The sequence below is a fragment of the Panthera onca genome, chromosome B3, assembly GCF_046562875.1.
Source record: "Panthera onca isolate mPanOnc1 chromosome B3, mPanOnc1 haplotype 2, whole genome shotgun sequence".
Classification (NCBI taxonomy): domain Eukaryota; kingdom Metazoa; phylum Chordata; class Mammalia; order Carnivora; family Felidae; genus Panthera; species Panthera onca.
Genome location: NC_138344.1, coordinates 121113954 through 121126675, shown reverse-complemented (window position 1 = coordinate 121126675; position 12722 = coordinate 121113954). Strand labels below are relative to the sequence as shown.

The following is a 12722-nucleotide window of genomic DNA, read 5'->3' as shown; positions in this document are numbered from 1 at the left end:
CTCACCCTCAGTGATTTGATGCCCCTGAGGGATCTGGTTCATGGCAGATCCATGATGCTCTCCCATTGCAACCTCCCCATTGGTGGTCTACTCTTCACAACCCCTTACAAAAGGGTACCTCATCCGCATGTGTGTCCCCTATGAGAACAGTGTTTTTATAATGGTCACTCGTGCTGGGCACAGCCTTCTCTCCCAAGTCACCTGCTGGGCACAGCCTTCTCTCCCAAGTCACCAACTTGCCAAAGTGGAGGGCAGGATGGAACACTGGGGAACAAATGACCTTCTTGCTGATTGGCTGTACTTTGTTACCTGTGTCCCAAAGCAAAACTGTTTGTATGTTCAGTTGCTCAAAGTCTTACTTGATTACTCCTCTTTCACCCAACCTCATCCTCACTGGGGCTGGAAAGGAATCTCTCAGGCCAAGATGGCCAAGATGGGGGTTGACAGTTCATCAGTTCCTTCCTTGCTCTTTCTCCACAGGGAGCTCCTCACCCAAACTAACCAACTCACACAAAACGAAACAAAACAAAACAAATAAGCGTCTGGGGCACCTGGGTGACTCAGCTGAGTGCCTGACTTCAGCTCAGGTCATGATCTCGCAGTTTGTGAGTTCAAGCCCCACATCAGAATCGCTGCTGTTAGCATGAGCCTGCTTTGGATCCTCTGCCCCCCTCTCTCTGCCCCTCTCCTGCTTGCACTCTGTCTCAAAAATTAAAAAAAGCCTTCAAAAAAGAAAACTCAAAACTTTTCTATTTTAATAAAAAATAACAAAAGTGTGCCAATCGATGCAAACATACTAATACTTGAGGGGGCTGTTGGTGGTATTCTGTAAACTCCATCCCATAATTAATAAAACGCAAGAGTATTGGTTTCTTGTATAATTTGAAAATGAGGTAAAGACTTTTCACCCCCTTCTTAAAGGCACCTCTTATTTCCATAAGGGGTACAATGCATGATAAACTCCCATCTCATGGGCAATCTGTGAGAATGCCATTTTAAGAGAAATTAGCAATGGTTACAGTTCAAACTTTAGCACTGTATTGTTAGTTAGGGTTCTTTATAAGAATTTTCTCTGTAGACTCCAAGAAGCATCCATACCATCATCTTTCTCCTCCACCTCTCAAAAGTGAACACAGAACAAACTATGGTTGACCCTTGAACAACACTGGTTTGGAATGCATGAGTCCTTTTATTTATTTGTTTATTTCATTTATTGATTTAAGATTATATTTTTTAAAGTAATCTCTACACACAATGTGGGCTTGAAATTACAACCCCGAGATCAAGAATCCCATGCCAACTGCGCCAGCCAGGCACCCCTGCATGAATCCATTTACACGCAGATTTTTTGGATAAATACAGTAGAGTACTATTAATGTATTTTCTCTTCCTTAAGATTTTCTTAATAACATTTTCTCTTCTCTAGCTTACTTTATTGTATGAATCCTGTATATAATACATACAACATATAAAATGTGTTAATCAACAATTTGTTATTGGTAAAGCTTCCAGTCAATGGTATTGCTATTACTAGTTAAATTTGGGGGTAGTCAAAAGTTATACTTGATCTCTGTGCAGGGGTCGGCACTCCAGCCCCCTCATAGTTCAAGGGCCAAATGTATTTAGATCTAGATAACGAAAAAAACAAAAATAGCAATGGGATTGCCCTAAAAGTAGACCTTACTGTGCAGCGGACAGAGCCCAAGGTATGGCATTAAAGATCTCACTTGAATCCAGGCCCTATCACTTACAAGCTAGGGTCCCCTGAGAAAGTCCCTTTACCTCTCTGAGCTTCTATTTCTCATTTATAGAATGGAGCAATGATGATGTCTGCCCTCCTTTCCAGGGTCGTGAAAATGGAATGGGATAAAATAAATGTAAATAAAAGTGCTTTGCAAGCTATAATGTGTCTGTTATTCCCTAAAGGGAGAGCTGGAAGAAATCACAGCGGCTCAGTCACGTCAATGTGGTTTTCGTAGGCTGGCAGAGTCTTTCTTGGGAGTGTTTCTGTGCCCGGACATCATGCCGCCTTGTGTCTCCAGCATAAATACGAGCCCTGGAACTGACAGAACACATCCTGACGTGCCACCTTGTCCTTAGTTACAGTGGCAAATTCATTCTGATGAAGCCAGTTCTAGAACCAGAGAAAATGGGAATGACAGTGACTCGGTGGATGTGGATGTGCTCACTGACATCTAGCATCAACCAAATCCCCTTTTCCATTGGAGGCCAACTCTTCTGAACCTCTGCTCATCTCAGAATCATTGCTGTTTTCCCCAACAATATCATTCTTCATACCAAGAGCACTCGTGATGCAGCATATCTTAAAAGAATGTTTCATTATTATGTCTGGGATTTTTTCCAAGCCATGGACACTCTTTCTTCAAGTTTGATGCTGGCACTTTCTTGATCTTACCAGAAGGACCCTTCATATGCAGGGAGTGACAAACAACAGCACTGCTGAAACCAGGAAAAGCAGGGCTCCTACTCCTGCCCACAACCCACTCACCATTGGCACAAAAATATGACAACAAAAGGCATGTTATCTTTCCTATCCTTGGAAAGTCCAGCGGGTGTCACTAAATGGTCATGACTTTGGCATTAAGAAGGTTTGGTGGTGCGATTGGCTCCACCAAAGATCCAACCCCAGCAGCAAAGGCTGCCCTCAGTTTAGGCAGCCCTTGCCCATCTCCCAAACTTTGGGCTGGATCCATCTAAGAGGGAGAGCTTTGAAGCGCTGTGTATTGGATGATGATTGGAGTTACAGTAGCAGATGGAGTAGCTTTTTTTTTTTTTTTAAGATTGGCCTTAAATTAATTGTGATATAAAGGGTCTGTTGACAGGCTGCCATTTCTCACTTAGAAACTTGTCTCTTTTGCTGTTTCTTTTCTTTTTTAAAATTTATTTATTTATTTTTGAGAGAGAGAGAGAGCATGGGAGGGGCAGAGAGAGGATCTCAAGCAGGCTCTGCTCTGAGCACCTGAGGCGGGGCTCAATCTCACTAACCGTGAGATTGTGACCTGTGCCAAAATCCAGAGTTGGATGCTTAACTGACTGAGCCACCCACGCTCCACTTTTGCTGTTTCTGTATAATATTTATCCTGCACATCTTATGGCCTGTTGCTCACTCACCCATGGCTACCTTGCTGTCCCCCTAGCTCATGGTCTCAGCAGTCCCCAAGGTGAAGTTCTTGGCCTGATGGGGGGCATCATCCCCCCCACCCATGTTCTGCCAGCTAGTCATACTGTACCTCTCCTCTTTTGCACCCCATCCCTCCCAGGCTCTTCTCATCCTCTTCCTCCTTGATGCCCAGGCCACTCATTGGCCCTGTCCCACTGGATGTTGTGGACCTAAGGGCCACCACCTGGAGTACCCAGAGCACTATACAGGGTAGGGTGTAGGGGGGTAGGGGGTAGAGGTGTGGTTGGGGAGGACTGCCCAACTGCAGGTGGGTGTGTGCAGGCACGCTGGCACAGCGGTCTCCAGGACTGAGACACAAGGGTTGGTGGCTGCAGGCACTTGACCCTCAGGCTGTTGCCTCGGAAAACATGATTCCTCTGTGTTGGGTCCTACCCAAAGTCTGGAAAACAAGTCAGCAACTCACTTTGTATCTTCTTCATATGGTGAAAGAAACTGTAGAAACTGGCTCTTGTGGTCTAAGTATTTTCTAAGTTCAAAACCAAACGTTCTGTTACCACTGTTACTTGTTCAAGCCAATGAGGGTGTCTGGGACCGGAAACTCCTAGGATTTCTATCTAATGAACACAAAACGTCACTTCTACACAATATGCAATTTCTAGGAGGGAGAGGAAGCCTCGATAAACATTAAAAAATCAATAGTATGTGACAGAGGCAGGTAAAGGCTGAAATAGAGCGTGGATACAAGTGTTCTTAAAAGGTAATATTAGGTACCCGGTGTTTAATCAACGTAATGATACATTGCTATTGTTTTCTCATAGTGGTGGATAGGAAATTATGAAGAGATGGTGTCTGGATCTCAGCATGAAGAGATGGTGCCTGGCCATGAGGAACCTTCATGTGCACTGGTTGGACAATAAATACACAAGCAGGTATTCTCTACCCATTATTCTAAATCATTGATAAATCACTATACTGCATATGGACTTATGCATTTTGTAATGCACTGATTTTAGTTCATTTTTTGTATAGACCGGAGCCCCATGAAAATATTTTCCTGGGGCCTGACTTAAGGTGGTCCCGGAGGAGCACTGCTGTATGGCCAGTGACACAATGAATTTCAGAAGTATTAGAATATGAAAAAAACTTGATCACAAAATAGGTGAAATGCAATAATTCAGTGGCTTAGAAAAGACAGCAACTTTTTTCTCACTTGGGGTAGTCTTCATTCCGGGCTGGAAGGGGGCTCTGCTCCACATGGTGGTTCAGGGATCCAGGTACCTTTCATTTCCCTCTCTCAGCCCCTAGGGCATCCTTCTCACTTGCATGGTCAAAGCTGGGTCTCAGGCAAGTTCATGTTCTGGGTTAAGGGAAGGGGAAAGAGTGTCAGTGAGGCAAGCCCACTATCTTCAAGCATAGGTCTGATGGTCCCTTCTATTCAGATAGTGCAAACTTAATCACATAGTCACACCTAGCTGCAAGGGAGGCCAGGAAATGCTGTCCCCAGCTGGGCAGCTATGGGCCCAACTACAAATGGGTTACTATGGAAGAAAGGGAGGAAGAATCTTGGTGAAACTCTAATAGTCTCCATTTTAAGAACCCATTTAAAAAATTTTTGTTTAATCTTTATTTTTGAGAGAGAGAGACAGAACGTGAGCAGGGGAGGGGCAGAGAGGGAGGGAGACACAGAATCTGAAGCACGCACAGAGCCCGACGCAGGTCTTGAACCCACGAGCTGTGAGATCATAACCTGAGCCGAAGTCGGAGGCTTAACCGACTGAGCCACCCAGGTGCCCTAAGAACCCATTTGAATGAACCATGTCAGTTGCTACTTTGTCCTAGAGACGTGTAAGAAAGCTTTTGTTTGTCACCTGGAAGTTGATTCAGACAACTGTGGCACAAGCTTTGTACTGCCATTCAGCAACATCCTCCTTACACTGTTAACTCTCAACTTGATGTATTTACCAACAATGAGCTTCTTTTTAGTATAAAGGCTGCTACCTATCTGTTGCCTTTTGCCATCCCAAATCCTTTCACCTGTCCTCTGGTAGTTGTACCCTGATTCTCCTATTGGGAACCCCCACGTTTCCATCTTGGATGTCCTGCACACAGAGCTGACTCCACCCCTAGATCCAGAGGGGGTCATGTGATTACAGCCTGACCAATTAGGTCATCACATTCCCCAGCTATTGTGTACTGCTTGGCGATGGACCCACGACCAAATCAGAGCAATGAAGTACAATGGGACTTTGGCTGGGAATACAGAAAGAAAACTACTTGGCATTTTTTCCTCCACAAATCTCAAACTGGGAACATACAGGATTGAAGCACGGGTGGCCATCTTGCCCACATGAGAAGAGAATATTCAGAAGAGCAAAGTCAGGAGGTAAAGATAAAACCAAGTCCCAATAGATTGTTTGAGTTCCTGGGTCAGATTACGCTTAAGCCAGTACTATGCCTAAGTCCCCGGTCTTCTCAGTTACAAGAGATGACCTCCACCCCCCCCCCCCCCACCCTTTTAAGTCATTTTGAGTTGAATATTCTGTCACTTAGTGCAACTGAAAGAGTCCTGATACAAGGACCATGAAGACTTGGTCTTTTGTATGTAGAGTGAAAATTCTCTTGGGCTGTATGCAGCCTGCCTCTTCCCTGAATCTCTGGAGCCGGCTTTCAGCCAGTGGTTCTCGGTCAGGAATGGTTTTGTCCCCAGGAACATTGGGCAATGTCCAGAGGTGGGTTTGATTGTCAAAGTGAGGGGGAAGGGGAAGGAAGGGATGCTACCGGCTTCTTGTGGCTGGAGGGTACATCCTAAACATCCTACAATGCACAGGGCAGCCCCCACAACAAAGAAGCATCCAGCCCCAAGTGTCATCAGTGCTCAAGTTGAGAAGCCCCGCTAACCCCATGCAGAGTTCAGACACTCTGAAGGGACTCCCCAGTCCAAACATACTCGGGAAAGTGAGCTCCCAGAAAGAGCTGTGTTCTCACCAGGGAAGGCCTCACCCTGAGACCCTCCAGGGCTCGTTAGCTCCAGGCGAAGTGACAGCAACTTGTTCATGATTAAGCTCTTTGGGAAACTGATCCAAAGAGGGCAGCCATTGCCTGGTGGGGGTTAAGACTGCTTCTTGGCACCCAGGAGAGAGAAATGGGTGGCCTGTGACAGATTTTATTTAAGGCCTAGCATCTTTTAAAGAGTGTTAGGAGCCCTCTCTCCAACAGACTGAAAAATGAGACTTGTTTAGGTCTGAAATACCGCTGTTATCCTTAGCCTGCAGGGTAAATGCTTTTTTACTGAAATAGAGAGAACCGGGGATCTCTCCTCTCTGAATCCTCTATGCTGGGGAAGGGGGGCTTTTCCAGAAGCCCTGATTGTGGAATGCCTTTGCTTCCAGGCTCACATCCCCACTTGCATTGCAGCCCACGCCTCTGCTCAGCGGGGTCCTTTCTAAGAGCTTCCTAGTGGGTGTCTGATCAGCAGACCAATGCTCTGAAGACCCCCGGACTCTTCACAGACCCCCAGCTGCTGCCTGGTCCGGGTGTCTCTCTCCAGGGCTCACCCTTCTTTACAAGCCTGCCTCCTATAAAGGGACAGAGCCACCCACCCTTGCTGCAAGGACAGTGAGAGAGGGGGGCTCAGAGGCAACTTTATTCCCCCCGCCCCCGCCAGTAATAACAAATAAGACCCTTCAAGCACTGATCAAATCACAGCTCCAACAACCCTGGGAATTTAGATATTTTTTTAGAGGAACTTTCCCCCCAGATGTTCAGCCTGGCTTTGCCCAGACCCCTCCCCCACTTAGTTGACTGCACAAAGCTTTCGAAAAACAGCTTTTGTTTCCAGGCGGAGCTGTATCCTCCCAGGAACCTTTCCTCCAGCACGCAGCCTGCAGACCTCATGCCTTGCCTCCCCCTCCAGGGTGAAGTCAGGCCAACACAGGGTGAAGAATTCAGAGGGTGTGGGTGTTTGGCTGGGGACAAGGAGTCCCTTCTTTTTTTTTTCTTGGTGTCACTTCCAGACAGATAAGAAGGGGAAAAAAAGCAGTAAACATTCTTCACTTATGGACAAAAGTGGAGATGGAATTTTCTCCAGGACCCTCTCTGTGGGTCAGGGCTCTGCGGTTGGGGGTGGAGGGTAGGGAACGGAAGACCCAACTTCCCTCGAGAAAGTTTGAGTTCAGTGAAACCAATCCCTCGAATGTGGGTGTAATCAAAATGTCACTCCATTTTGGCCTCTCCCTGGTCCACGTGAACTGTTCAGCAAGGGAGCCACGTCCCCTCTGTTCAGCCTCAGGTAAGGTCATTCCACAATCCATTTAGAGACTAAAAGCACTTGGCTGGCTCAGTCAGTGGAGAGTGCTTATCTCAGGGTGGTGACACCTTATCTTGTGAGTTCCAGCCCCACGTAGGGTGTAGAGGTTACTTAGAAAATAAAATCTTAAAACAAAAAAACTCATCTGTCATAGATATGACACTTGCCTCCCTTCAGAGAAAAACATCTTCCTCCTCCTGCTCTAAGGTCTGTAGTCTGGACTGCTGGCCTTCAGGGACTGGTCTGTGGCAGAATTTTGTCTGTTTTCTCACCTGACTGCCTCTCCTTCCTTGCTGATGGCTTCCAAGGTCTAAGTGGGAGGGATTGTTGGGGGAAGAAGTGAGAACAGAGGAAAAGGGCAATTCTTATCTGACTGCAGATTTGCCAGCCCTGTGGGCCCAGCAGATGGTAAAAGCTGTTGGCTGGGGCATCTCCCAGATTCTTCAGGGGTTCCCATCTCTGAGGCTCTCTCCTGAGGGTCCCGATCTGCATCTCCCTTACAGGTAAACCACTTGTGACTCCGTCTTCAGCCCCCTGGGGAGTCCAGCATCCCCCTCCAACTTCTCCCTGCTGAGATCCCTTTGCCCCTTTAGGAGGTGCTGTGGGGCTTAAAATGGCCCCATGCTGGACCTCTTCCCCCACAGCCTGCATCTGGTCCCTGGAAAGCACTCACAGGGCCCCTGCCCCAATCCCAGTACAATGCATCCTGTGGGCACAGACCCGTGGGGGCCCATAGCTCTGAATGGCTTTGTGGGAGCCCCCATCATGAGGCTTGAGGTGAAGGTGGTAGGGCCCCCACCTTGTTGAGGGTGGAACTCACAGGATAGCTTTACTCTTTGGGAAGGTTTCTATTTCCAAACCCTGCTGTTCTCTATACTCTGGCCCTTTTCATATCCTTGATAGGCTGAGGGGCCCGAGTGCTGTGCAGCTGGGTCTCCATTGTTTCCTTTGTAAATACTGCATAAGGCGTGTGTCTGCTCCTCCGTCTGCTATCTGACATTGCAGTAGCCAGCCTCTGAGATGGCCCCCAGTTGTCCTCACCTCCTGATTTTCTCACCTTGTGTGGGCTCCTCCCTCCTGAACAGGGCTGACCCTTGTAACCATTTGCTATGACAAACACGATGGTATGTGACTTCCGAGGCTAGGTCGTTGTGTGGGCTTCATTGTGTATCCTATGAGGATACGTTGAAGCCTTAACCCCCCAGTACCTGTGAATGTGACCTTAGTTGGGAAGAGTCTTTACAGGTATAATCAAGGGCATAATGGATTAGGACAGGCCCTAAATCCAATGACTTATAGGAAGAGAGACACAGAGCAGACGGACACAGGGAAGAGGCCATGTGAGGACAGAGGAAGAATTTGGAGTTATGCCAAGGCTACAAGCCAAGGAACACCTGGGGCCACCAGAAACTGGAAGAGACAAGAAAGGATTCTCCCCTAGATCCTTTGGTGGGAGGACTAGAACTAGGATCCAGACTCCCCACTTCTGGTCTTGGATTGTGTTTCCTGCCGACACCTTGACCTCAGCTTCTGGCTTCCAGAATCGTGAGAGAGTGGATATCTGTTGTGCTAAGCCACCCTGTTTGTGTTACTTTGTTACAACAGCCCTAAGAACCTAATACAGTCATAAAAGACATTGTGATTTCTTCCTTGATCTCTCTTGAATCACTCATCCCAAGGGAAGCCGGTTGCCAGGTCACGAGGTTACTCAAGCAGACCTCCGGAGAGGTCCGCAGGGCAAGGAACCAAGGCCTCCCGTCCACAGCCAGCACCAACTTGCCGCCACGCAAGTGAGAGGCCTTAGAACCAGGTCCTACAGCCTCAGCCAGGCCTTCAGATGACTGCAACCTAGCTGACATTTACTGACATTTGCTACTTCTCAAGAAACATGGAGCCAGAACATTAAGCCATTCCCTAGTCCCTGGCTCACAGAAACTGTGAGGTGTTAAGCGTTTATTATTATATGAGCTGCGGATCATTGAAGTAATCTGTTATGCAGCAACAGTTAACTAACACTGATATCTATATATTGGGGCTTCGGTATAACCTCAAACAGGAAGAGGTGCTCTGTGGAATCCTCATACATCACTTGGAACGGTCAGGGGCCCCAGTGCCATTCTCTTCAGGGACATTTCCAGCAACGGGCTCCCAGGCCATCTGTGGTTAGGTGTCCCAATTACTCATTTACCAGTGAGCACCTTCCATGCACTAGGCACTGTGTTAGGGGCTGGGACTATAGGTGTGAACAGTCTGTTCACGTCCAGCTGCCATGATGGCCGTACCTCTGCTGGTAGACCGGTATGGTCAAGAAAGACTGCACTCATCTGCAGAGCCAGAGGGAAGAGGAAACATGGAGGCCTTAAGAGGGGAAGCCTTCAGCAGTAAGATCCTTCGAAGACAGGAAGAGCACTAAGTTCAAGGGGCCACAGAGTGGTGGGAGGTAGAGCTGGAGCTGGCATCTCGACTCCCCACTTGGGGTCTTGGAGTTGTGTTTCTTAAACAGCACGGAGGCTGGTTCGTGGCACCAGGGTCTCTGCAGATCCTCGGAGGCAGAGACTCAAATCCTGCCAGGGACACTGTTCTTTGGATAATGGTGTCTCTGTGGAAAGATGGGAGCCCAAAGTCCCAGGATCTTGTTTCTGCTCTGCCAACTTGGCTAAGTCCCTCCCTTTGGGGATCCTTTGAACCATGACACATCGGCCACTCCCTCTGAAAAGCCTAAGGGTGAGAAGGCTGGCCCTTCCCAGTCCTAGCCTTCCTTACTGCTATTTTCTAGAGAGATTTAGTCAGTTTTTGCCACCTACAGAAACCTTCCAGGCTGGTCCCTCCCAAGGTCAACTTGCATACCTTGCAGATAAGGATAACCACCATTTCTGTAGCTGCTACTCAACAGCAAGTGATTCCCCTAATCTTCACAGCACCCTCTAAGGCAAGGACTTATGACCCACAGTTGGCAGTTGGGGATAATGTCCCACTTGCCTCTCACTACCCCGGAGGGTGACTAAGAGGCATTCAGTCTGAGGATTAAAGCCAGGACCCTAGGACCTGGGACTTTTTCCAGCCTCGAGGGTTTACCGTGGTGGGTAGACACAGGGCAGTTAGGTTGCACAGAGTGGTGGTTAAAGAGAAGGAGTCTAGGGGAGCCTGGGTGGCTCAGTCGGTTGGGCGTCCGACTTCGGCTCAGGTCATGATCTCACGGTCTGTGGGTTCGAGCCCCGCATCAGGCTCTTTGCTGACAGCTTGGAGCCTGGAGCCTGCTTCAGATTCTGTGTCTCCCTCTCTCTCTGCCCCTCCCCTGCTCAGGGTCTGTCTCTCTCTGTCTCTCAATAATAGATAAATGTTAAAAAAATAAATTAAAAAAAAAGAAGGAGTCTAAGGCCAGACTGCCCAGTTTGCAACCTAGCTTCCTCTTATGCTCCTAGCTGCTGATTCCCCATCTGAAAGACAGGGATAAGAGCTCGTACCTCCTTGGGTTGTTGGGACGGTTAGATGAGATAATGCGTGAATTCCATGGCAAGAGTAAGCAGCCCACGACGTTTTTCTTCCTTTGATATTATTATTGATGTGACTGTCCCCCCTCCCACCCCCCATGGCCATGAGACTCTTCTAGCAGGGCGATATTCGAAAAGGGACGAATTTAAGTGAAACAGATATAAAGCTGGAGGCTGATGGAAATTTGTGGCTGGAAGGCTGTTTTCTGCTTTTTGGAGGGATTCTTTTCCAGCTCAAGACAGCTCCCTGTGTAAGGTGATGAGTGTGATTAACTGCGATCGGCTCCTCTCCACCTAAGGAGGAAAGCTGGACGTCACCTGTGGCTTCCATCCAGGTGAGTGCAGTTACCCATCATGTCCACAGGATGTCGCTAACAATCACACTTCGACTACCTGCAGCCACACCAAGCTGTTCAGGGCTGGGAACTCAACAGCAGACTCCCGTTCAGGGAAAAGACGTTACGAGGGGCTGAGCGATCTTCGGCAACACCCTTTGAACCCTTCTTGACACCGCAACACACTGTGAGTAGAAGGGTGTGTGGTGTCCAGGAGTGACTTGGCCCAGGTGACCCAGGGGGTGAGGTACAGAGCTAGTAGATTACCAGGGCCTCCCGCCTCCCAGCTAGGTGTGCCGACCCCACACCTGTCCTGTGTGTGCAAGAGGCTCGGTGGGAACAGGAGCCTGGTTTCTGGGTCTCGAGGGACGGCCACCTTAAGGAATGTGATTTGAAGATGGGGGTTCAGGGTGACATGGAAGGGCCTCTGCTCCTCTCCCTTGAGCCCTAGGCCAGCTCTCAGGGCCCTCTAGGCTGCCTTCTGATTTCTGCTATTTTAATGGCAGGAACAATGGAATTAGCAATTCATCCTTAAGGCAGGTGCTCACAGAGCCAGCCCCTCAGGAAAATGCGGCTCCGAGCAGAGGGGTCTTTAAGGCTCTTGGCAGGGGTGGGGATGGTGTCGGCCAACACAAATTTCTCCATCCAGAATCATTTTTAGGAGCTCTGACTGGAAGTGAAGCACCAGAGATGCAAGGAGTTATAGCCCGGGGGCGCCTGGGTGGTTCAGTCGGCTAAGCTAAGCTTCCGACTTCAGCTCAGGTGGTGATCTCGCGACTCGGGGAGTTCCAACCCCGCATCAGGCTCTGTGCTGACAGCTCGGAGCCTGGAGTCTGCTTCGTTATGTCTCCCTCTGTCTCTGCCCCTCCCCTGCTCGCTCTCTGTCTCTCTGTCTCTCTCTCTCAAAAATAATTAAACATTACAAACACTAAAAACAAAAAGGTCACAGCCCACTTGTACAAAGGGAAGGCTGCTCTGAGGAGTGAGGGCGAGAGCATTGTCTGTGGAGGGTCCGTTGCGTGTACAGTGGTCGTAGTCATAGTAATAGATGCTCAGGAAGCTCCATTCCCATCCTTCCTCATTTCCTCGTAGCCTTCTGGAAGGGGCCATCCTAGCCCCATCCTGAGGCACTGCTCTTTCTTTTCTGATGATCGCAAGCTCTGTGATTTCCTTCCCCTCTCTCTTCATTTTGCCAGAATTCCCTCTCTGCCTCTGGAGCTATTTGCCCTGGGGCTCCAATCTGCAGGACCCAGAAGGCATTGCCTCTGAGGTCCTTGGCCTCAGGGAAGTTGGCTCAGCCTGGGAAGCAAACACGTAATAGAAAGTAGAGCATTTTCTCCTCCGTGCAGGGTCAGCAGGAGAGAGGGAAGACGGCCTCGACCACTGTGCATTTGGACTGAGGCATCACATCATCGGGGCGGTCGAGGGGTGCAGCCTTCACACCTCCC

At 48.7% G+C, this 12722-nt stretch overlaps 1 long non-coding RNA gene across 2 annotated transcripts in view; it reads left to right on the top strand.

Annotated features, from left to right (window-relative positions):
• Nucleotides 1-12722, top strand: part of LOC132670125 (uncharacterized) — a 21115-nt gene extending 8393 nt beyond the window's left edge. Inside the window, exons 3-6 of one of the 2 annotated variants that reach the window (XR_013556010.2) lie at nt 1927-2537; nt 3961-4071; nt 11339-11461; nt 12624-12722. This is a non-coding gene — a long non-coding RNA (uncharacterized LOC132670125). Of the gene's footprint in view, nt 1-1926; nt 2538-3960; nt 4072-11303; nt 11462-12623 lie in introns of both variants that reach the window. The other variant, XR_013556009.2, reaches the window with a different exon arrangement.